Source organism: Parasteatoda tepidariorum, chromosome 5 (genome assembly GCF_043381705.1).
Source record: "Parasteatoda tepidariorum isolate YZ-2023 chromosome 5, CAS_Ptep_4.0, whole genome shotgun sequence".
NCBI classification, from domain to species: Eukaryota; Metazoa; Arthropoda; class Arachnida; order Araneae; family Theridiidae; genus Parasteatoda; species Parasteatoda tepidariorum.
Genome location: NC_092208.1, coordinates 47,087,802 through 47,111,370, shown reverse-complemented (window position 1 = coordinate 47,111,370; position 23,569 = coordinate 47,087,802). Strand labels below are relative to the sequence as shown.

Genomic DNA, 23,569 nt, shown 5'->3' with positions numbered 1-23,569 from the left:
ATATTATTTGATACATAAAAAGCTATTTCCACCCAAGTTACATCAGCTCATCTTGATACCCTGGAATCTTTCTTTATTTATTTGTATGCTGATTCCTTTGTTTAAGAAGTTAGTCTGCCCTCGGTCACTGTGGTTTTTCTTGTTATGTGTTTCATCTTCTTTATCTCTCTTGGCTACTGTGGTTTTTCTAGTTTTATTTCCCAGCTTTATTTTCCTCATTTGTAGTTGGAAACTTTAAATTTTATATTTCAAATCACTTTTGTTTCTTTTCGTTCACGTCTGGCAAGTCTTGAAAATGGGCGCCTATTTTTGAGTGCTTGAAACGTGTCGATTGTTCTTTTCAATTTTTATTTTATGAACCGAATGAATCTTCTAATCAAGCAATTTTCAATAGGTTCAATGGATTTTCCACCCACTACTTGACATTCTAGAGTAAAAATATATCTGAAAATCTGAAATATAAAATATTTGTTGTGTATTATGTCATTTCCTAGAATATTTACTACCTTTCTTTTAAATATAACTTCTTTCAGCAGAGTAAGTTGGTTTGGTATAAACCACGATCATTTGAACCTCTTTTATCCCAAGGCATCTGTTAGCTGAAAATAGTCCAAAACTTTGCGTAAAATCTAATTTAAACATTGAATTAATCGATTTTTTCGCAGACTGTTTAATACCTCAAATTACAGAATGAAATCACTGATAAAAGTTCTCATAAAATAATTAAAGCTTCTAATACTTGGTTTATTAGATATGTCATTTCCTAAAACAGTCATTATATAAATACTTAGAGACGAGGCACCTGTTCGCTGCTTCTCATCAGCCTGTACCCCCACCCCACATCAGACTTTCATTTATTTAACACTAGAAAGACGGAAAATTAGTATATTATAATTAGTATATTATTAGTATAAATATTGCCCAAAAGCAGTCAAAATGACTGGATTGGGAATGCGTTAATAAGTTTGCTTAAAATTAATTTTTAACATTTTCAATATTATTTACAGTTATATAACAAGTTATTAGTAAATATTAACAATAAAAAAATTATATGTTGTACAAAAAGTCACAAAATTCTCAGAAATTGTGTCATTATATACATCATTGTTTTTCTAATTGAAATTAAAAGCTGTCAAAGTGATTCCCTTAGGCAATCTAGTGTTAAATTAAATGTTTGTTTTAAGTCAAGTTTGATTAGTTAATAATATGAAAGATTCCATGATTTTAGATTCTTACGATTTTATTTCCCTTATTAAGATCTATTAGAAAACAGAAATTATTTTGCTTAGTAATCAACTTTTTAAATTACTTATGAAATTAAAGGTGTATTGTAATAACAAGTTTCGTAAGTTCACAACCGTAATTTAATATTTTTCTTACGAAATTGAATGATATATTACATAGAATTTCAGTGTGAAACTGATCATTTATTTTAAAATTATTTGACGGATTTTCTTAACGGCATTTTACAATTGCTTATTAATGTAATTTACAACGAAAAATAAAAATTTTAAGAGTTTGAGAAGTTTAGACATCGATTCAAAATTCTTTTATCATAGAATATGTTTATCATAGAAGAGTTAATCTTTTCGTAATAACAAGAAATTAAGCTATATTAAAGGAAAAACTCAGTTTGTTAGTTTTAATCTCTTAATTTAGTAAACAATCAAACTCAAAGCCGCAAAAATATCACGGTAAAATAAGGAAAATAAATTTTATAAGTTAACACGTTTAAATTTGGAATGCAAACGTTGGTACTTTTCGGTTTACCGGGGGCAAGCAAAAAGTAGCTTAAAAAAAAGTAAACCTTCGCCTACTTTTTTTTAAAAATTTTACTTTATTTTTAAACTAACAAAATTTAAATTTTTTTTTAAATAAAATTAAAAAAAATGTAAGCAAAAATATATTTTAATTTCCTTGCGCCCTGCTCACCGAAAAGTATCCAATACTATTTTACAGGAAAACAATACCTTCATGACTTTTATTAATTTATGATGACAAGCCAAAAAATAGGGAAATTAATGTGGGGAAACTGGATCCTACCATGTAATTTTCCAGCTGATAATAACAACCGAAAACGATAGAAAACTAAGATGTCCTCATTAGATTTTTATACATATTTCATATACATATTTCATGATATTTAACTGCATATTTTCCTCATGAAATAGTATCTAAAAAACATCTGAAGAGGAAAATTTGTCCTTATCAATTTAATAATCAAGTCTAAAAAAATTTAGAGACACGAGTGTCCCTATTTTGTCATGCACTCGTAAGTGCTCTTAAACTCTATGAAGACCTTAGTTTCTGAATATTATGGCAATAAATTTATATATATATATATATAATAATCGCTATAATCACGCGTTCTGGTAGGTACCACCACGTTCTACAGCTGGCACTACTGCCAAAATTAGAAACAGGGTGGATAAGATTTAGCTCAGCTTAGTCAAACTAGACGTGGTTTAACATATTCTGCGTGACTTTAATCTGTTAAGTACAGTTGGAATTTACCGGTGTAAGGAGAGCACGTCTTGGATTAGGTTTTGGATAGTTTCGTAGTGCTGTAAATGTTCTAGATTTATTTCAAACTAAGGTTATGCGGATTTAAGGAATAATACAAACATTAACGCTTGATATGCTTTTAAACCAAAATTGATCCCTTTCATAACATTTTTGTCAGATAATCTCAAAAAATATTTTTTAGGAATACAATCTATTTTGTACTTTAAAATTTGCAATGTTTTCTTTTAAGAAAAATGCATACTAGCGCGTGCAAAATATTTTGTACTCTTTATCTTTCAGATCGATATAAGATATGATTGATTTTAATGATACTGCTGGTGTATATGATAGATTCTCTATCATTAACATTCCTATTCATTTTTATTTGTTTCCTTATCATTAACCTAATCTACATATCATTATCTATCTCCCTATGATTATTACTTAACTATTACGAACACGCACGCAATATTTTGTTGTGATGTAAAAGTTTTTTTTAAATGAAAAAATAGGAATGTCCTTCATGCTAAAAATTTTCTTACGTTAGCTAATATTTTAGTATTAAAATATAGAAATTGCCTGATTTTGAATATGAATATTTATGTTTATATATTCCTCGAGATAATTTTCCAAAATGTAAAAATTGGGTTATCAATCTTTATTAAAGGAAATAAAACCCATGAAAACGTTGTCTATAAATTAATGATAACAATGAAATTGGTTAACTTGAAGTTATTAGTCATTTCCCTTTTAAACCCCTTCCTTTTCGCTCCCGTGAAAATGACGGGGCTAGTTATCGCTCACTATTTCTCGCGTGATATTGACGGACTGGAGTGTTCAGTAGTAGTGCGCCAATAAGAATAAATCAAATTCATTTCTTTTGCGCGGAAAACATTTTGTTTCTCATTTTACCCACCATATAGCACTACCAGGATATTTTTAAGGTAATTGTAAATAATTAGTCTTTTTTAAACTAGATACTAGCACTAATCAAATACGTGTGTTTTGGCAAAATAGACACTTTTATGACAGTTTTCTTGAAAAATAACCGATCGTTAAGGGGTTAATATCTCTAAAAATACAAAAACAGAGCGGAAATTTTTAAAAAAAATGTTACTTTTAAAGGAATCTCTTTTGTTCAGTTCTGAAATTCCTATTTTAGTGTATTTAAAGTGCCATACTTAGAACATACCGATATGGCATACATACCGATATGGCATACTAAAGTGCCATATCGGTGCATAAATATAAATAATTTTTATCAGTCAGAAAAAAAGCTATCTAAAAAAAGTCAACTAAGTCAACAAAAAATGTCAACTAAGGTTACTTTGGTCATCGGGATAACTTTGGACATTCTTAATTGGGTAGAAAAAAGTAGTTACTAATTGACCTTTTAGAGGTTTGTTAAATATCAGGGATGTTGGTCATCATATTAGTAAGATTGACATGGAAGTATTTCCATTCATTGATCATCAGTGTGAAAATAGGCAATTTGAAAAGTGACTGTTGAGCTAGCAACATGACCCCTTAGCTACTTTGATCCGTAAAGGTCTTAACAGTAGTTACTTGTAAATTCATACCTTAATTTTCATATAAATGTTTATTTGGAAAATATTACCCGTTGATCTATAGAAAAATTAAGTCACAATCCTTTCCCATCTCTATTTACATGCTGCAGTTTGTCAAAACGGCAAACTTGCGATACAAACTCGAACAGTGAGGAAGATTCTGACATACCAGCACATTTATGATTATTTATTCTACACTTTTATGATTATTTATTCGACAATTCATGTTTAAGATAGAGAGATGGAAATGGAACAGAAAAAAACATTAAAACTGTCGAAATCTGAACTTGCAAGCTATGGTTACGAAATTTCAGGCATTGTTTGGAAAAAGTTGTAAACATTAATGGGAACAGGAGACAAAAAGAAGTGATTAAATTTTTCAGAAGAAAAGAATGGGTGAATCCAGCATTTTTCTGACAATCATTGCTTTCATAATTCCTGGGAAACTATTAAGCGAAAAATTTTTGAAAATTGTTTTTCAGAATTCCTTCAAACAGCGTGTGTCAAGCATTAACGTACATAGTGTCCCCCCTTTCTGTAAAACAAATATTCTGCTAATGGTTATGTACTAAAATTGTATGTCTAGAATCTTACAATTTATAGATTGTCTAGTATAGGCATAATTTATAAAAAATAATTAATATGTCTGCTTCGACTGTTTCTTAGTATATTTTTGCACAATTTAACAGCATCAAGAAATTATTGCCAAAAAGTTGATTTTAGAGGCGGTATTCAATCGAAAAATGGTAAAAGGTAATTCTATGGTAATTCTATGCTAAATGGTAATTCTATGCTAAAGTTACCTCGATTGTAGGAGTAGCTTTTGAAATCATGACTTTTTCTGAAGATATCATATATCGATTGATTTATATAGAATTTACATATCAAATATTGTAACAAATATGCTGATTAATTATCATGTTTAAGGTTCTTTCCGTGAGTTACTGAGACTGACACTTAATACTTGAAAATACAATCATTAGAACTAAGTATGTTAGAGGATAATTATTTGCGTGATGTAATGTTATGTTAATGTAATGTTTTTTTTTATTAACATAAAATTACATCAAGGACTGAGTGTCAAGTAAATTACCAGATGTGCAGTTTTGTTTTAACAAGGACTGAGTGTCAAGTGCTAACTTTTAAACTATTGATATCGGATCGGGTTAAAATGTTATTCATTACTTCAACAGTTTAAATACTTTGAAAATAATACAATTTGTTCCTTGAAATATGATTAAAAACTAAAAGACAATAAATATCAATCTGCAAGAAATACTATAATTTTTTTTAAAAAAGTTTTTATTATTCCTATTTTATTTCAATTTAAAGCATAATCATATAATGATATTTTTAACATTTGGTTTTTGCCATACAAGGAACTGTGATTTAAAAACAAGAATGTCATTTAATTTTTAAAGACAATGACTGGTTATCGACAATTTATAATAATAACAAAGAAGTTTGGATTATTTTTGAAACAGATTAAATTTCATACTAAGTTGATTAAATTTAAAGAAAATTTAAAAGATTGCTTTAAATTTGAAGAGTTACTGATTTTTTTGCTGTAATCACTTAAATTAAATTGAATAAGAACATTACTTTCTGCTTTTAATAATTTGATAATAGTAGAGCTTAGGGGAGGCATTTTCAGGGTGGCTGTCATGAGAAGTAGAAAAAAGTGGTATCCGAAATATTTTATTTTAGATTTGGAGGGAGGTTAGTATTGCTTTGCCTTATTTTATTTACCACTGCTTAATTTGAAATACAAATCACGGAAGCACACTGAAAACTAACATGGATTAGTTATGTTAAAATTCAAGTGAAAGCAAAAGCAATCCCATTAAATTAAAACATGCCCATACAAATAGCCACAACTTTGTTATTTTCCCTAATTAGTAAATAACCCTGAAAATGAAACTTAAATTTTTCTTACACTAAGCTCTTCTATTACGATTTAACTTTTGATACTTGAAACATAGGATTTGATAATTTTAAACAAATAAATTGATGAAATTAAATGCAATTAGTTTTGACCATGTCCGATAAAATAATGAATTTAAGTTTTTTATTCTTTTATTAATTTTTTAAAAATAATTTGAGCTAAACACAAGGAGTTCATTGTATTTAAAAAAATATAGGTTTGTAATTTATATATCTATAGTTATAAAAATGAATAAATGTCTGTCTGTGGATGTGTGTATGTCATTTATAGACTTTTAAAACATCCGACCGAAAGCTATTAAATTTGGCAGAGGGATAATTCAAAACACAAGGAAGGTCACTGTCGACATAAGAACATTCTACGGCAAACTGTTCGAGCGGGATCAATCAAAAACGAAGTGGGATTTTCTGATTGGTTAAGCACCAGGCATTATTTTACATTTAAATTAAGATAATTCAATAAACCACATATTTTACAGATAACATGAGTGATATTTGTAGCTTATAGCTTTATTTAATCAAAAAAAAGAGTTTGCTGTAAAGCACGTGGACTGCGTCACCAAATTTACATTTTTAAAGTTATCTAACACCGCATGTTTTTTTGCAATTATTTTTTCAAAAAGTGCTTCTAAAAAAGTATTTATTTAAAATCAGCGGTAATTGAAATGCAGAAAATCAATACTTATTAATAGTTATTAATAGTAACGTATTCAAAACCAAAATTAACGGAAAAGTGGTACTAATTTGTTTAGAAGAAAGTAAAAAATTGCCATTCTATTAGTAACGCCTGCGATTTTTAATTAGTTTACTTTATAAGTGCTTATTTAAATAAAAGAAATAGGCTTTGTACTAAAAAGTAAAATTTATAGAGAAAATGCACTTAGTCGTTAAGCAGAACAGTAAAAATTTGCGTTTCTATTATTGACGAAAATTATGCTTAATTAATGCTGGTAATATACATTAGTTGAAATAAAAAAAGTTATGTGCTATAACAAAAAAATAAGCTATGTATGTTAGAAATTCATCTAGGGGAACCGTAGAAAATTGTCCTACATACTTGACGTTTAATTATTATGGTGCTACTTACTACTGGTGTTATTTTAAATGGTGTTGTTTTGATAAGAGTACTACAATAGGTTTTTAATTGTTTCAAAAAGTATTTTTCCAGTGGTAGCAAAGATAGTGTATTAATATTTTAATGATTTAGAATGAAAAGAATTTTTTACACTACTACTTATAAACATTTTAAACTGTAACTGAAAGGTCTAGTAGAGAAATGGTCATGCTCTGAAATCCTTATCAAATTAATTATTTTTAATTCTGAGCATATTATTACTGTTTTAATTACTGTTAACATAATTATTTATTTATTATTTTTTTTTTAAATTTTGATTTGGTTTGTTGCCACAGATAAATGCTATGTTTGTTGCGTTGCAGACATATATCATAAGTACCGAATGTATTAAAATAGGTAGGGGAGAGTCGGGTAGCCCCGCCCACTTAAGGAGTAATTCTTATATTTCTGTATAATATTGAGTAATAATCAATATTTTTGTATGTTTCTATTGTTTTAACATCTAATTAAATAATGCAAAAAGAATAAACCAAAGAAAGAATAGTTTAACTTAAAAAAAATAGAAATTTAAAAAAACATGTTTTACAGCTCTTGTCAAAATGAGTCGGGTAGCCCCGCCCAGTTACAAAAATTATGTTTTTTGACTGTTTTTTCAGGTGTAAATGAAAATGACCAATGTATTGGCAATAGATAAACCTCATTTATCATTTTCATCACAAAATTATTTTATTTATTACATATTTTTATACTTTTAGTTAATTCTATCATTTGATATCAATCATTCAATAACAACAATATTTGTTGTTAAAAATGCATATAACATTCAAATTTGAAGCAATAAAATAATAATCTTTGCAACCGTACATTTATCGACGAAATCTCATTGGGCGGTGATACCCGACATTCATGTGAGCGGGGGCTACCCGAAATTCAATTTTTTTGTAAATTTGTAATTGCTCGAACAATTTTTCACATATAAACTTCTTTCTTCGTGCAAATAAAACTTACGACAGCATACTTTAATGCTGTATGTATAGAAAAAATCATTTTTTTAGTATTAAAAGGAAGTTTAATCGAAACATTCAACCAATTTTTCTTAATTTCATGACAAATGTATTCAACATATTTTCAAAACTGTTGTTTGCCATGTTAACAGCTGCATAAAAACTTGAAACTTTGAAAATAATCTTTTTTTTTAATATAACAATTAATGTCCGATGGCCTATTGACTTGATAAAATATTCTGTACACTTGAAATTGGCTGTGGGCGGGGTACCCGCTTCTCCCCTACAAAGTATTATATTGATATTTTTGCCCTACGAAAGGCATAAGAACAAGAGAAAATTGATAGTGGTAAAATTTGACTATTATAAGCTGACCACGAGCAACAGCATCACGCTAAGGGATGCAAAATACAGTTAATCTCAATTTTGATGGGGTGAACTATGATAAAACAGTTTTGCTTAGTTTAATAGCATAAAATCAAAGGGTTACAAGGGAAAGAGTTGCAAGTAATAATAAAAAGAACAATATATTTTAGCTTTATTAAGGACATTGAAGGATTTAGTGGAAGAACCAGGTAAGTGACATTTTCAGAGGCTGTAAGCTGAATACGAATTTTTTTTTTATTTTTTATTTTATTTACCTTGTACAAAGAGCGGGAAGTCATGCAATAAAAATAGCAGTAAATACAATATGTTTGGTTGATGCTCTTGTTCTTTACTTTTATCTTTTAAATAATGAAGTAAAGATGTTTTATCACTAATCTTCTCAATTTTAATCAAAGTAATTTAATAATTGGGATACAATTAACCATAATTAAATTTCTAAATTCTAAGAACATATCATTTAAATTTATTTAACTAAATCCTCTTTGTTATGACCAAATCGCTTAAAATACTGGTAATGAGCTTAGGTATAATCAAATTTATTTGCATTTTCATTCCTTAATACTTGTGTTTTTTAAGCAGCTTTACTGGTTAGTTCACAAAGAATTCATTTTTTTTTTTGCAAAATTTTATCGAAAAGTGTTTATGAAAATTTCTAAATGCTTTCAGGCAACAATAGGAGAAAATAGTGATATTAGTGATAAAACAATAAATGTTAGCTGAAAATAACAATGCAATAAATATTTACACCAAATTCTATGTGTGCTCATTATGTGCATATTCTTCTTTATTAAGACTCTTTTGTAATCTTTGTTTCAGAAATTTGAAAACTTTTGCAGACTTTCAACGTCATTCATCCGAGCGTAAATTATGAAGTATCATTTCCAAACATCTTCGAGCAAAACTTTAACAAAGGTACGTTTAACTCATTGAATAAGTACAAGTGTATTAAAAACATTTTTTTATTCTATTTATTATTTTTCGATATCCTTTATTGAAAGGAAGAAATTAAAATTATAAGTTTATTAAAATTTTAAGTTTAAGTAAATTTGTTTTAATAACGGATATTTACTTAATTTAAATAATAATGATGTTATTATAACAATGATTATTCTAATTGTTTAATTATAATATTTAAAAACAGAATTTAAGAAATGTACGGTTAAATTGTTTTTTGAATTACTATAAATTCAAACATTTATTTGCATAATTTATTTCTCGAATTATGTTATTCACCCTTACTTTAAAGTGGGTATTTCCATATTGTGATCTGTAGTTCTAAGGTACTAAACTGATTTTAAACCTATTTTTTCTCATTTTGCGCTTTGAATTGTTTTACTTCCGTCATTTTTTTTAAAGTTTCTCGTGGGCTGTTAGCCCAGGAACTGCCAAGACTTGGTGACTACTTTGCTGCAGATAATGATTGATGCAGAAACTTCTCCACTTAATGAACAAAAACGGATAAGAGACTTAATACATTATACTGAGTACTGTATAAATAAATAATTGCATTATTTTAAGATTGTTTGCATTGCATTCAATATATATATATATANCTTTTATCAATAATTATTTTAGCATATATATATATATATATATACATATATATATTGAATGCAATATAAATATCGCGTGTCCTAAGATAATAATTTGAATAACTAAGATAATTTAAAAACACAACTTAAAAAAAGCCGAAGAATCGATATTATTGCACGTTTTCTGTTTTCTTGTTTCGAAAGAAAGGAATGTATGCTCTACAAGTTAAATTAGCCAAAAGAGGGCACTGCTAATTTAGAAAAACTATAAAATAATGATTTTAAGAAGCAACTATTTGCAGTAATGAGATGTTGTAGCTTTAGGATCAAACATTTCAGGGGGAGAAAGTTCTGCTCTTATTCACAAAACATTGTTGATATATACAGCAGTGCCATCTGTTGACGAATTTTGTAATTTTTTTTTAAATTAAAATTTATACTCCTAAGCAAAACGTAGCACACTGTGGATTTTTATCTCTTCACATTTTTCGTCATTTATTTTTTCAAATCGCCGTTTATTTAAGCGTTTTTTCGCGTTTTGTAGCATAATTAACACCGTTTCATGTAACAGAAATGCTGGTTAGTTCTATCAAGAAGTACTCCACAAACACTAGTTTGGTCCAAGAGTTCGTCTGCCATCTGGGTTGAGTTCAAAATTACAAGGCTACTGAGTTTAACATTGAGAGTCGTAACCACAGAATTGGGTTGGTTGCTCTACGCTGGTAATACAATTATGAAATAAAATAACAATTCAAGGCGAAATTCGCAACATGACTGCTGGCGTCGTCTTCCAAGAAGTAAAATGGATCAAATCCGTAGAACTGTCATAAACTTAAGAAGCGCGATGTACTGAAAATTAGAGTGATAAGCATTGTTTTCTTCAACTATGTATTTGTACCCATTGTCCTAGCCCGTACTAGGAAAACACACTAATACCATAATTTCCTTTTTGTTAAATAAAATGGGTATCCAAATATTTAGTGGTAGATAGTTTAACAGTGTATTTATTTTACGTTACGTATTAAATTATCCTTTGATAATTTAAATAAAATTAGTTACATAATTCAAATAAAGGAGAGTCTTTCTTACATTTTATGATGTAATTCATACTATTAATGTAACGTGATAATATACACCGTTTTATGCATTTTTAGCATACTTTTAATCTTTATTATAATTTTTCACCTAATTTCACCTTTTCCATCCATGTTTTTGAAGGTAAATACAATTAAAAAATAGTATGGTTTCATTCTTTATTGTCAAATAGAAAACTGATCTTTCATTTGAGCATAATGTAATGAAACTTTTATTTTACCAAACAAATAGTTTTTATTATTTTTTATTTAATAATAGAAAATTGCTTTTCCGGTTATACTACAAAGTTGTTGTTATACTCCACTTTAGTTGATTTTTTTTAAATGGAAAATTACTTTTAATTTCCCTGAAATTTTAATACATTTATTAACTTACTACACTGCTGGTGTTATTCTTTATTTTAAAATATAAATTATTTCCCATTTTACTACTATTGCATCAAAGTTGTTATTTTCCATGCTATTTTTTCGCATTTCTAATTTTACTGCATTTATTACAGCTGTCGTTTAACATTTTAATATGAATTGTTGGTTAAACTATACGTAATATATTTTGCCAACCTAAATGCTTCGGATGATAAATAAAAGCGCACGTTTGCAACAAAACAAAACTATCTTAACAGAAAGGAACTTTTACGGCATAATTAATTTTTTCTCCATATGCGACCGTTTCAAAAGGCTGGGAACTAAAAGAACATTTCCGAAATCACGAATATTCTGAAGAGGGGAAAAGGGAGTGGAGAGGAGGACGAAGATGAAGAAGTTTTCGAGGAAGAAGATGGAATTCAAAATGAAGTTTTCTTGCCTTCAAAACTGCAAAACACTTTTCTCTTCCTGGCTCGGAAAAGTTGGGAGAAAATAGGTTTAAAACTCTGCCGCAAACTTCTCAAACTGAACATTAAGACCATTTATTTTTTTTATTTCTAAACAGGCTGTTGGAAAAAATTTTCCAGTGACGTCACGCAGGGTTGTATGTAAATTTAAAGTCATTTAAATGTCGTTAAACATCAACTTAATGTACCTGTTAATGATAAAATATCAAGTAAGTTACTAACAATAAATTAACTAAGCAAAGTTTGAAAGACATTAAAGTGTTTTTTTTTAATGAATTTTCAAAATAAAGCAAGTTTTTAACTCTTATAATAATAAAGTATTGTGGGAGTTATTAGAGCTCGCTTTGCAATAAATACTGTTTTTTTTAATTAATACAAATAGTACAATCATGTATTACACAAAACTTCCTATAACATTATGTATTGTTTTAATACTTTATATTCTATCATTTCCTATAAAAAGTTTCTTATCCTCAGAGACGAGTGTTTATATTTACGAGAAAAATATTTTTTTTGAAAACTTTTTTTACTTTTATTTCATTCCCTATAAACTTTTGTGTTATCCATGTTAAAAAAGCAATTGTTAATGATGCAACTACTAGTTAAATTATCTTTATTCATGCTTTAATTATATTTTTGTTTTGTTTCAAAATACCATACCAAAGAGTTTAAAAAATAAACTTTATACCACACCTAAACTAACTGTAAACAATTTGCCTACGATTCAGATAAAAAATGCTGTCCAAATATTGTCGTGTGTCACAGTTTCGACCATAATCTTTCTAATAATAAAGACAAATTTAACTAATTACTTTTTTTGACATCACAACACGCAGCAACATTCTAATGAGAAAGACAATGTACTTGTCTCCGTTTTATCATAATATGAAAACAAACATTTCGTATTTATTATTAGTTTATTAGTACATATGATAGCATATATTTTTTTCTTCTTATGATTAATGGAATAGCTGCAAGTGACGTAGTGTTGGTATCTTGATCCTGATTGGTTGCTTAAGAGTGGCATTTGTTTATGTTATCAAATGCTCTTTCCATTCTATTTCGAGTAAGTCAAGCCCGTCAGACAACATTGCTCTTAAGAGAGACATTCTAATTTCTTTCACGAAGATTTCGATTCTTTCACTGAATAATTCTTACTTAACACAAAAGGCATAAAGCCATGTAGGACATAAAAAAATTAATTATGCATCAAAGGTATACAAAACAAAAATATATCATGCGACTACTATAAAATGCATAAGCATATAGTAAATATAATTAAAGTAAATAACGTAGAGGGGAAATAATTATATTTTAAATAAATCGTTGTGTGATACGCCGTTGTATTTAATTAACTTCACATTAATTAAGATTCTAACTTATATGGAGAGAAATAGCTCGACTTAAACACGCCATTTTGTTTATAAACGATCAGGTGGCGTGGAGTTCATAGATCAGTGTATCAATGATCTTCTTCTTTCTAAAGTGCAAACACTCAATTGGTAGGTGCTTTGCTGAAAACTTATCTTAATTGTTGACCTAAAAGGTTCCCAAGCTGCCAAAGTTTACTCGTGTTACTTAACACCGAATTTATTATAACCGAATAATACAGCAATATTCACCGAATACAGTACGGTAAAAATTATAAACTGCAATGACATCACATAGATTCTAATATATAAATAAATCATTCTAAATTCAATAAATAGATATTATTAATTTATTAGCTTTTTCTCATTTCTGATATTAAGAAATTTATATTATTTTTTAATTAACTTGCTGAATACCCTATCTTCGTACGGGGTGAAAGAAAAATAATTTTTAAAAAAATCGGCATCAATAAACACTAAGAAATCATTCACCAAACTGAAAGACCCATACATACAACAATCCATTAAGCTAAAATAAATCGTCGTTTTATTATTATTTATTTCCCTTTTCGGTGGGTTAATATAATTAGATTAAGTAAAACATGTTTTTAGAGGATTATCCCATCAATATAAAGACATTCAGTATTCAATATAAAGACATTCATAGCTACATTCAGTATTCAATATAAAGACATTCATAGCTACATTCAGTATCATCTGACATATTGCTATTGCTCAAGATCAACTCATGATATTCAAACACTACTACAATACTTGTACTGCCGGTACTTATAATTTTCGGTGAGTCATAAAAACTTAATTCCGTTGCAATTACATCAGATATGTTGGTACCAATATTAGTATGTTTGTTACCTAATTAAAAAACATCATCTAACATAGTACCAATAATAACTATTGTTAAAATTAATCAATCACCATTGTCGTCTATAGCATTATGGCAATTTTTTATGGTTTGAATGAACAACTAAGTACCTTTTCGCCATTAATTTGGCTTTTTAATACAAAACAATTTTTTCTTTTCATTTCTACTTATTGCCAAAATATTTTAATTGTAATTTGCAAAAATGATTAGTAACGGCATTATTGTATAATCTTTTTTGGTAAACGAATACCAGTACTCAATTCGAAGCTGTAAAAACTCACTTTTACCTCGTAAAAAAATACATATATTAAAAACATGGTTTGAAAAACAAGTTCTGTATATTTGTATTTTGACTTTAGTTGTCGCATCCTGCCTTCATCTACACAGTCTGCAAGAAGATTTCGTACAGTAGTTTACTATTTAATCTTTAATATGAAGCGCATTCATATAATTGGAGCTCTGTACAATGATTTTGAAACGTTCATTGGACATAAACATCTTCTCGTGGTTCAAACTTCACCAAAGTATTAATAGGAGATTTAAAATAAGCAACTTTAGGTACCTAAATTCTAAAACTAAAAATTTTGTTACTAAATTTCGATTAAAAACCTTTTAGTAAAACAAATGAGACGATAAATATTCCAAAATGTTAGAGAACAAATCGAGAATTATTATTCATATATTTTTTCATTTGAGAAAGTAAACTGTAACTTTTGAAAATAACTTTAAATAAAAGGAGTTACTTTATAAGAAGCTTTAACTTATCTTTTAAAGGCATAATTTCAATCCTGAACATCAAACAAGAAAATCCGTATATTTTTGGTAAAACGACCTCAATGATGGTCTTATTATTTGAATTATACATATTTCTGCTAGCTTCTTTATTCCTCTGTATCAGTATTTATGTAATTAAGCTGTAATTTCAAAAATACGCTTAATTTAATTTCAAATCGAAGCTTTGACATTGTCTTGTTCATCAATTGTAGGCTAAATGTTATTGAATGAAAGATTCGTGTGTTTTTTTCTCAAGCAAAATTTATTTTCTAAAAAAAAAATGAAGAAAAAAAATTCTTTGCTCACGAACTCTCAATCCATTATCTAAAAAATATATTAAAAAAATTCTTTCCTTAAAAAAAAAAGAGTCTTCCTCATAAAAATCGCATTTTCTCCCTCTAAATCGTAAAGAACTGAAGTTAATCTCATTGGTGAAGTATACGACAAAGGAAAGTTTTTAAAAAGATGGATTCATTCGACATTTCTTTCAGCGATTTGGCAACATCAATGGAAAAGCTTAATCTTTTTCAATAGGATCTCTTTCAGAAACTTCACACTTCCGTGGCTGTCATAAATCCCTTCGATACTTTTCTTTTAAAATATTGCGCCAAAGAAACGCAGAAAAGGATCGCCAAACTTGTAAAAGTGAGCTCTTTTAAATGAAAGAAAAAAAGGAGCTAGAAGCTGGTTTCAAGGAAGCGTGTGAGCAGCAGAAAGCAATATCGTATGTTCCTTTTTCTCCCTGGGAGTGAAAATTCTCGACTTTAGCAGGCTACAAAAGAGTTTTCGTGTGTGGAAAACTCTCATATAGCAACATCACGCGAAGCATAACGTCTCTTGGCTATTTTATGCTCGCACGATATTGAAAGAGGAGAATAATTCTCCAGGGAGCTATTTAATTCTCTGAAGTGTTTAGTTGCAGGCGAATATTTTGGCTGCTAACAAACTGTTAATACGAGATCTTTCATTCTTTACATTTCATTCATGAAAAAAAATTAAATTCATTGAAACATGTTTTTCACTACTTAGTGAAAGTTAAAAGGAATGGAAAAAGTTTGGATACTAAATTAAAAATAATATCTGTACCAGATAAAATAATTCAATAAGAACCTGTTAATTTTTTGCACTTAAGAATTGTATATGAGATTTAATATTTGAAAAGAAGTTAGCATTTTTAGTAAGATAAACATAATTTCCAAACATCTAAGAGATTTATAAGACGCAAGGGCTGGGACAGAGTCACGTGGCTTTCATGTACACTAGCTAGAAGTTCAACTTAGCATAATAAGTGAAAACTTTCTTCCAAATAGGAAATTTAAAAAAAATAGATTAGTATTTTAATTACAATAAAATATATATTCTTAAAATTTCTAGTTAAAAATGGAAATGCTTATATTTTTTTTGACAGTTGTATAGCTTTCTGCAGTATCAGGTGGCTTACGAATTTCTAAATTCGTATATGTAATTAGCTTGATCCATTAACGCCAAAATTATTTCTACTTAATATATTCCAATGAATCTTTCATATCCAATTTATTATGATCTAATAAGAGTTTATAACTTAAAATTTAAATATATTTTGAATTAATTTAAAAATTACAGCCAGTCCACATTTGAGGACACTGGGCCTTCCAGTGAGAAAATGATCTCTCTTGGATAAACATACATATATTGTGGTTAGTTCTTATTTCAATTGTCTCTTTATTTTTTTTTTGGTATAAAATAGGTATAAATTGTATCATTTCTAAAAGCTAAATATAATTTTAGACTTCTGATAATGTTTGTAAACATTATTATTAAACATGTAATGTTTGTAAGTATTACTTTATTTAATTTTTGAATTACAAAAAAATATCAATATGAAAATAACCAGTGCAAGTAAATGAATAATGACATGTGATTTCATTTCATATTTGACATTGTGATTTCATATATATATATATATATATATATATATATAAAGCATTTAAAATATACACTGAATTTTATACTAAATAATTGCTTAATTTACAATTACTATGCAACTTTGCTTCTCCCTTTTTGCTATTGTATATCCAATAGGATTGTACTTCACTACAGAAGTAGAGGCTGATCATTTGCCGTCTACTCGATCTAGCTGGCCTTTCTACAAATATACTACGGCAATCTCACGTCGAACATAATTTATTGAAATCTGCTTCTTACTCTCTTTTTTGTTCATAGTTTTATACGAAATGCAAACATTCACTACCTACGTGTCAATCATTCCTGTAAATAAACACCAACACCATTTTCGCCCCACATTGATATAGTGTATTTTTCTAAGAAACAGTCATGTAGATCCCCATCACCCATGAAAGTGTTGTACTCAAATATGATTTTTGATTACGGAGCAGGTACTCTTTCCTTTTGTACTTTGCACCACCACATTGTTTGCTCCACAGGATTTATTTTTTCGAAGTTCGTTGCAATTGTAACTGATTTATTATCATTCCACCCGAATCCTGCTCATCAACCTAAGATGGAATTAAAATGATAACTACCTCAATTTATCCTGAGAGCAAATATTCCTGAGTTATTGTAAGAAATCCTATCCTACTATAAAAAAATTTACGGGGTGTAGTATTGTATTGAAATTTTGAGAAAAAAATCTGAAGATTTGAAAAACACGTACAAGGTGTAATGGTGTAATAATGTCCTAAAATAAAGGAAATAATATTTTTTAAAAAATGTCCGCTATTTCTATAATTCCCTTACTCTATCAAAATACAAACAGGTATGCATAATTAAATGAATAAAAACAAATTCTGAAAAATTCCTTGAAATGTGTGTGAAAGGCCCAGTGTCCTCAACTGAGGACGGTGAAATATAATGTTATATAAAAAGAAAAGGAACTTTTTAAAGCAAATTTATATAGCTTTATATGCTGAAATACACTCTTAGGAGAAAAGCTGTAATAAATAAAATAATTTGCTTTAATTTTATTTGATAAAACTGCATAAAAAAAGAAGAGGCTTGCATGAGGAGAGAAAAATCACAAAATGGCGATACTAATCGTGGTTTAAGATAAGTTTTTGAGAAAATTTTGGTTTATAGAAAAGGGGGTATGAGGTAAGGTTGGGATTTTGAGGGATGGCTGAAAGTTAAACCCGCTTTTCAGGGGGGGGGAATAAATTTATCGCGGGTATAAGAATACTCACCTAAATGTCGATAGAAGGCTAAAATTAAGTAGAAGAAAAGTTTAAGAATATAGGCAGAAAATTAAAAAAATGAAATTCCTTAAACATTATAATTTATTGTTAGATTTTAAAAAATATATAATTAATGAGGAGAGTTCTCACCTCAAAGGGGTGGAAATATGTTTTTTATATATTACTAGACCCTAAAACAGATTTTTTTTATAAATTTCAAAAATTCTATTGATTATTCAGCTTCCTTTTCTCAATTGAAAAACTGAGAGAAAATTCATTCCAATGCAGTAGTCATGATTCCATTATTTTTAATTTTTAGATTTGTATGGAATTTGTCGCAAAATTGTTTTTAGTTTTTAAAAAAATCCTATCAGAAATCTTTTATTTTATCCAAAAAGATAACTAAAAATAAACAAGATTTTTTAGGTTCTCCCTGAAAAAAAAACATAATTCCAGGGAAAAAATGCATCGCAAAATACTGGTTCATATTCAGCACCCCTAAAAATATAAATATTAGGGGGACCGGAAAGTAATGTAGATTCTGGACATTAAATATTCGTTAGTCTTAAAAACCAAATCCTTTTTTCGATCCATTTTGATTCATTGTCGATGCAGCATTGAAATGTTGCTGCTAACTAGAGTGAATACATTACTGATTAAAAATAAAATCTCGACAACAAATATCAAATGCATCGAAACGACATTACTTTTCGGTCCCCTAATATAAAAAAATATAAAAACTTTCACAAATTTTCCTCGTTAAAATTCTTTATTGCTTAAAATATATAAATAAGTAGATTCTTATCAAAGATAACATTAATACTACTTCAAAAATTTCCTATTCCTTATTCATACTTTTTTTAAAATGTCCATTGATAGTCATCATTCGGGTATCAGATAAGGCAGATGTGTGAACCTCTCTTTCCAACCTTACTACCACAGTAAGAAGGACAGATAGTAAAGAGAGAGAAGAAGCCTGAACCTTTCTGAAGATTCGAACCTTGGACCTTTCTGACATAAGGTCACCTACCTGATCACAATACAGATCGACCGACTGTTATTTAAACTAAGAAGGGGAAAAAAAGTATTAACGCAGTATAAAAAGAAGAAAAATAATTCCATTACTTAATTTCCCGTTCATTTTCTAGAATTCTCCAAATCATTCATTATTGAAAAGTCACAACAATATGTGACGGGATGTCCACCCTATTACTATTTCCTGACAGAGGAGTCACCTGTGTCGGAAAGGCGAAGAAGTAGAAAGGGATGGTGGCTATTTCGATCGAATCTCTTTTAGTCGATATAGCTGGGGACGTACCGCTTATATATTGAACGAGGACAAGATGGACAGGCGGAATAAGTTTTCGTTCCGATTTATTCTTTCTCCGAATATTTCCGGTAAAAAGATACTTTTTTCTGGAATTTATTTTATGGAAACTGTTCTTAAAGGAAATTCAATTCTATTTGTTAGTTTAAGTGATTCTTGGTTTTAGAGTTTTATTTCCAATGTTTGTTGCTGTTTTAACCACTTTTTTTAGCAATACTGTTTTAAACTACTGTTTAAAAAAAATCTAAGTCGTACTTTTCAAAATTTTCAAAAAAGGAAATTAATATAAGTTAATGTGTACTATTTGTGGTTAATATTTGGGTCATAATTTATATCTTGTTTGTAGTATGAGAAATTTCAAAGTATTGAATTCTATCTGTGATACGTTTTCCTTGAAATATTTGGACTGTTTATTTTCAGCAAAATTAGGTAAATAAAGTGTCATAATTAAGATTATATTTAAAACCTAAAAAATGGATAGACAAAACGTTTTTTTTATACCATTTTGCACGTAGTATGGCACTTTAATTAAAAAAATTTAATCTTGAGGATAACTTCTTAAAGTTTCCCATAGTGCTAAAAAGCTCATTTTCAAAATCTAAAATAGCGCAACAACTTCTTAAATTAAGTGCTGATTACTATTTTTGATTTGCAGGTAAACTTTTGAAGTCAATATTGAATTTTTCTTTTTTTCTCAACCTTTTTTTATAGAATTAAAACTATGTAAAAGACTTAGTATTTGAGTTGTTTTGTCTCAAAAGTCTGTGATTTTGAAATTTAAAACTTAAAAATAACTTGTTTGTGAGCTTTGTGTTCTTAGATAGGTCAGATAGGTTCTTAGAGATAGGTCAAAGTGTGTGCTTAAAATTAGCTCGAAATGCATATTTGAAAAATGGACTCAGCTCAAAATTTGTGTTTAGGAAATAGACGGATCTCAAAGTGCGGGGTTAAGAAATGAACGCAGCTTGTAATGCGTGTGTAAGAAAATAAGACAAAGCTAATAGACATTCAATAGCTAATAGAAAATAAGACATTCCGTTTTCCATTTTTCTTCCATGAAAATTGCCCTTTTTCAAAACGAGTAAACTATTCAATCCAAACAAACTAGTTTTGTAAGGGTGTTTGGTGGCCTAAATCACTTAGTATATATATTTTTTTTTCTTCAAATTAGTCCATTTTTTACAAGGTTGTCGTATGTTCCAGAACTTTGTCTTTTAATGATTATGCTTAAAGTTTAAAAAAGTATGGGAATGAATGTATGGAATTCTGCGTTTAATTGTTAAATATTTTGAACATAGAAAAGGCACTTTTCTAAAACATGATTTCCATTTCTAAAACAAGTATTTCCAGTTCCTTCTTCATTTCTTTGTCTTAAACTTGCATTTTGATCTCCGTCCAGGATTAAAAGCTCGTCGATGCCGATTTGCTCCTACTTTGCCGTATCAAAAGATAGTGTATTCAAATCACGGCCGGATCATCAAAAATGCAAGTGGCGAAAATGCAGACAGAACATTTAGCTTGCAGATTAGTTAGTGTGTTATCTTTCTCAGCAAAAATGAAAACCCAACATTAAAGAATCTTGATGGTCAATTTAAACTCTTCCGAAAACTTTCAACTTGATGGCAATGGCTTTTGATTAGACTTAACATGAAGAAAAGAAAAGAAATGAACGGTTCTAAAAAATACATTCAGCTTTACTTTTAAAAAGTCTGCTACAGTTTTATTCATATAAAAGTTCCCTTTTCTGAGTCTAATATAGTTAAGCTTTCAAAAATTTGATAATGTAAATGATATTGAGTATCTTAAACTGAAAAAATAAGACCTTAAATAAGTTGTATTTCGATTTCAATCAACCATTTTGTTTCATTAAACTCCTTTTAGTATAATAAGAGACAATATCTCATTTCAAAATTCCAATTTAATACTATTTCTAAGGTAACTATCAATTATACCATCATTGTCTAAAATATTATATTATCAAATGAGTACAGTTAATTTGTGAAGTTGCTTTCTTCAACGGAAGATTTACAAACTCTAATTATATTTTGCTGCTTTTGAAATGATACGTCACACTAATTCACGTATTTTACTTCGCTTCTAAGGATTATCACGAGGCTCCTTTATGACCTTTTTATACTTTGCGGCACTTTTTTCTACCAACCTTATTTGAAAGCACTGTTTGTGCAAATTATCTAGAATAATATTTATTAATTTTACAGGACGTTTTAAAAATGACCAATAATTTGAAAAACTAAACGAAAAAAATGGATGCATGATTTGTTGCATTTATTTCGAATAACTATAAAACAATAGTTTTAAAATAGTTACTCTTTACAGCTATGGTGTAGCTCAAGCACAAACTTAACAGAGACTATTGGAAATATTTTAGTTGGAATCGACTGACGTGCAGTAGAAAATTGCATTTTATAGTTGTCAAAAAGCAGCGCCATCCCTTGTTGAATGTTTTAACTTTATAATTTAATAGGAGGAATTGTTTCATAAACAGTCGACAGCAAAACGTACATTTTTATCTATTTCTTTTACATTTGATTTTTCGAATTATTGGTTATTTTTGTGCCATCTGGTATCCAACCTGTTTTTTTTCTTACTTCGTAATCTCTTATGCTCGTTATAAAACTGTATGGTTTGAGGCTGTACATAGACCTTGTGTCATTAAGCTCCAACAAATGAATCCAATAACATTAAATCAAACATTTAAGCTCTCATTTTAAGGAGAAAGTTAATATTGGTAGTGAGATTCCCTTATCATATAAGAACCTCTTTCAAAACGCTTTCTGCCTCCAAAATTTGTGTTAAATCATTACATAAATTTGCGATGATTACATAAAACTTAGCAAAAATTCCTTAACGGCTATTGAACAAATATTATCCAATCTCGAAAACGAGCAGATAGTTTCAGTATCCAAAAATGAACATTTTCGAGACCATTTTATTCTATGCACCATTTGGAACTCATCCCTGTGTAAACCATTAAACTAGTTTACCAAATGAGAGTCATTTCCTTTCGAAGAGCATAATAATAGAACCCCGTGTAAATAAAAGACTGACTACTTGGAAAATTATCTCAAATACCACCTAGCAGAATAAGTAGAACATAAAACAGCACAGCGGGGTGTAGTTATTCGTTCTAATAAAATACTCGGAGAATCCACGGGGAACATAGAAAATACTTTAGAATGTACGGTTAGAAAGGAGTATTGTATAGTTTTGGAAGTTAATTTTTGGAGAATTAATGATGTTTTTGGGCTTAATACGGAAAATTTTTCAAATCTTGTAGTTGAGAGAATGAGAATGTTTTACAATAGCAGATATTATTTTTACCAAACTATCTTTATTCTGAAAGAAGTGCCAAACTACAGCATATTTCTGAGTCTAATAAAAATAGATTTATTGTTCTAAATTATTTATGTGTAACTGATATGGAGAAACCTGCAGAGATGGAATTTTTTTTTACGTAAGATGACATCGAACTTAATTTTTAAAAATTGCACTATAAAAACTTGTATCATTACTACCCAAGGGAAAAAAAACCTTCGTAAGTATCGTTGTATCTTAACATAGTGTTGTTGTTGTCTTCCTAGTATTCGTTCCAAAATATTTCCAATAGTTAGAAATTTTGAAAATGTGTTCTGGCGTTAATTCGGTTTGGAGCATAGTCTGCAAATATCTGGTTGCTTTGTCTTGTGATTTCTTCTTATCCTTGAAGTATGCTATGCGGAGTCTTGCTATTGAGGATGAAAGGTTTCTATGATAATCTAGATCTGGTTTGCGGGCATATCAGAATGTAGAGTAATATCTGGTGGTCATGTCTTGATATCTTCTTGTCATTGAAGTGTCCTGTACGGAGTCTTGCTATTGAAGATGAAAAGTTTCCAGAACAGTTATTTTTGGAATGGTGTTTTCTTTAATTTGCGTTTGGCAATCACATTTGCATATTTAGAGTTGACTCGGGAACGCATCTAAGCCTTTGTCTTCTTTAGAAAGGACATCTGCACATTCGTATACCTCAATGTTCACATGAGCAATAATAAACTAAACGGTGCATATTTTTTCAGAAGGTTGTTTATGCTTTAGATAAAATT

The 23,569-nt window shown here is 28.8% G+C and overlaps 1 protein-coding gene across 4 annotated transcripts in view; it reads left to right on the top strand.

Moving 5' to 3' along the window:
- The window catches only part of LOC107456032 (protein qui-1), a 224,791-nt gene that overhangs the window by 48,988 nt on the left and 152,234 nt on the right, over positions 1-23,569 (top strand). For 3 of the 4 annotated variants that reach the window (XM_016073796.3, XM_071181411.1, XM_016073797.3), the window contains one exon: positions 9,300-9,395. The exons of the other annotated variant lie outside the window; for it this stretch is intronic. The gene's annotated coding sequence lies outside the window, so the exon portion shown is untranslated. The remainder of the gene's footprint in view (positions 1-9,299; positions 9,396-23,569) is intronic. 4 annotated transcript variants of the gene reach the window in all.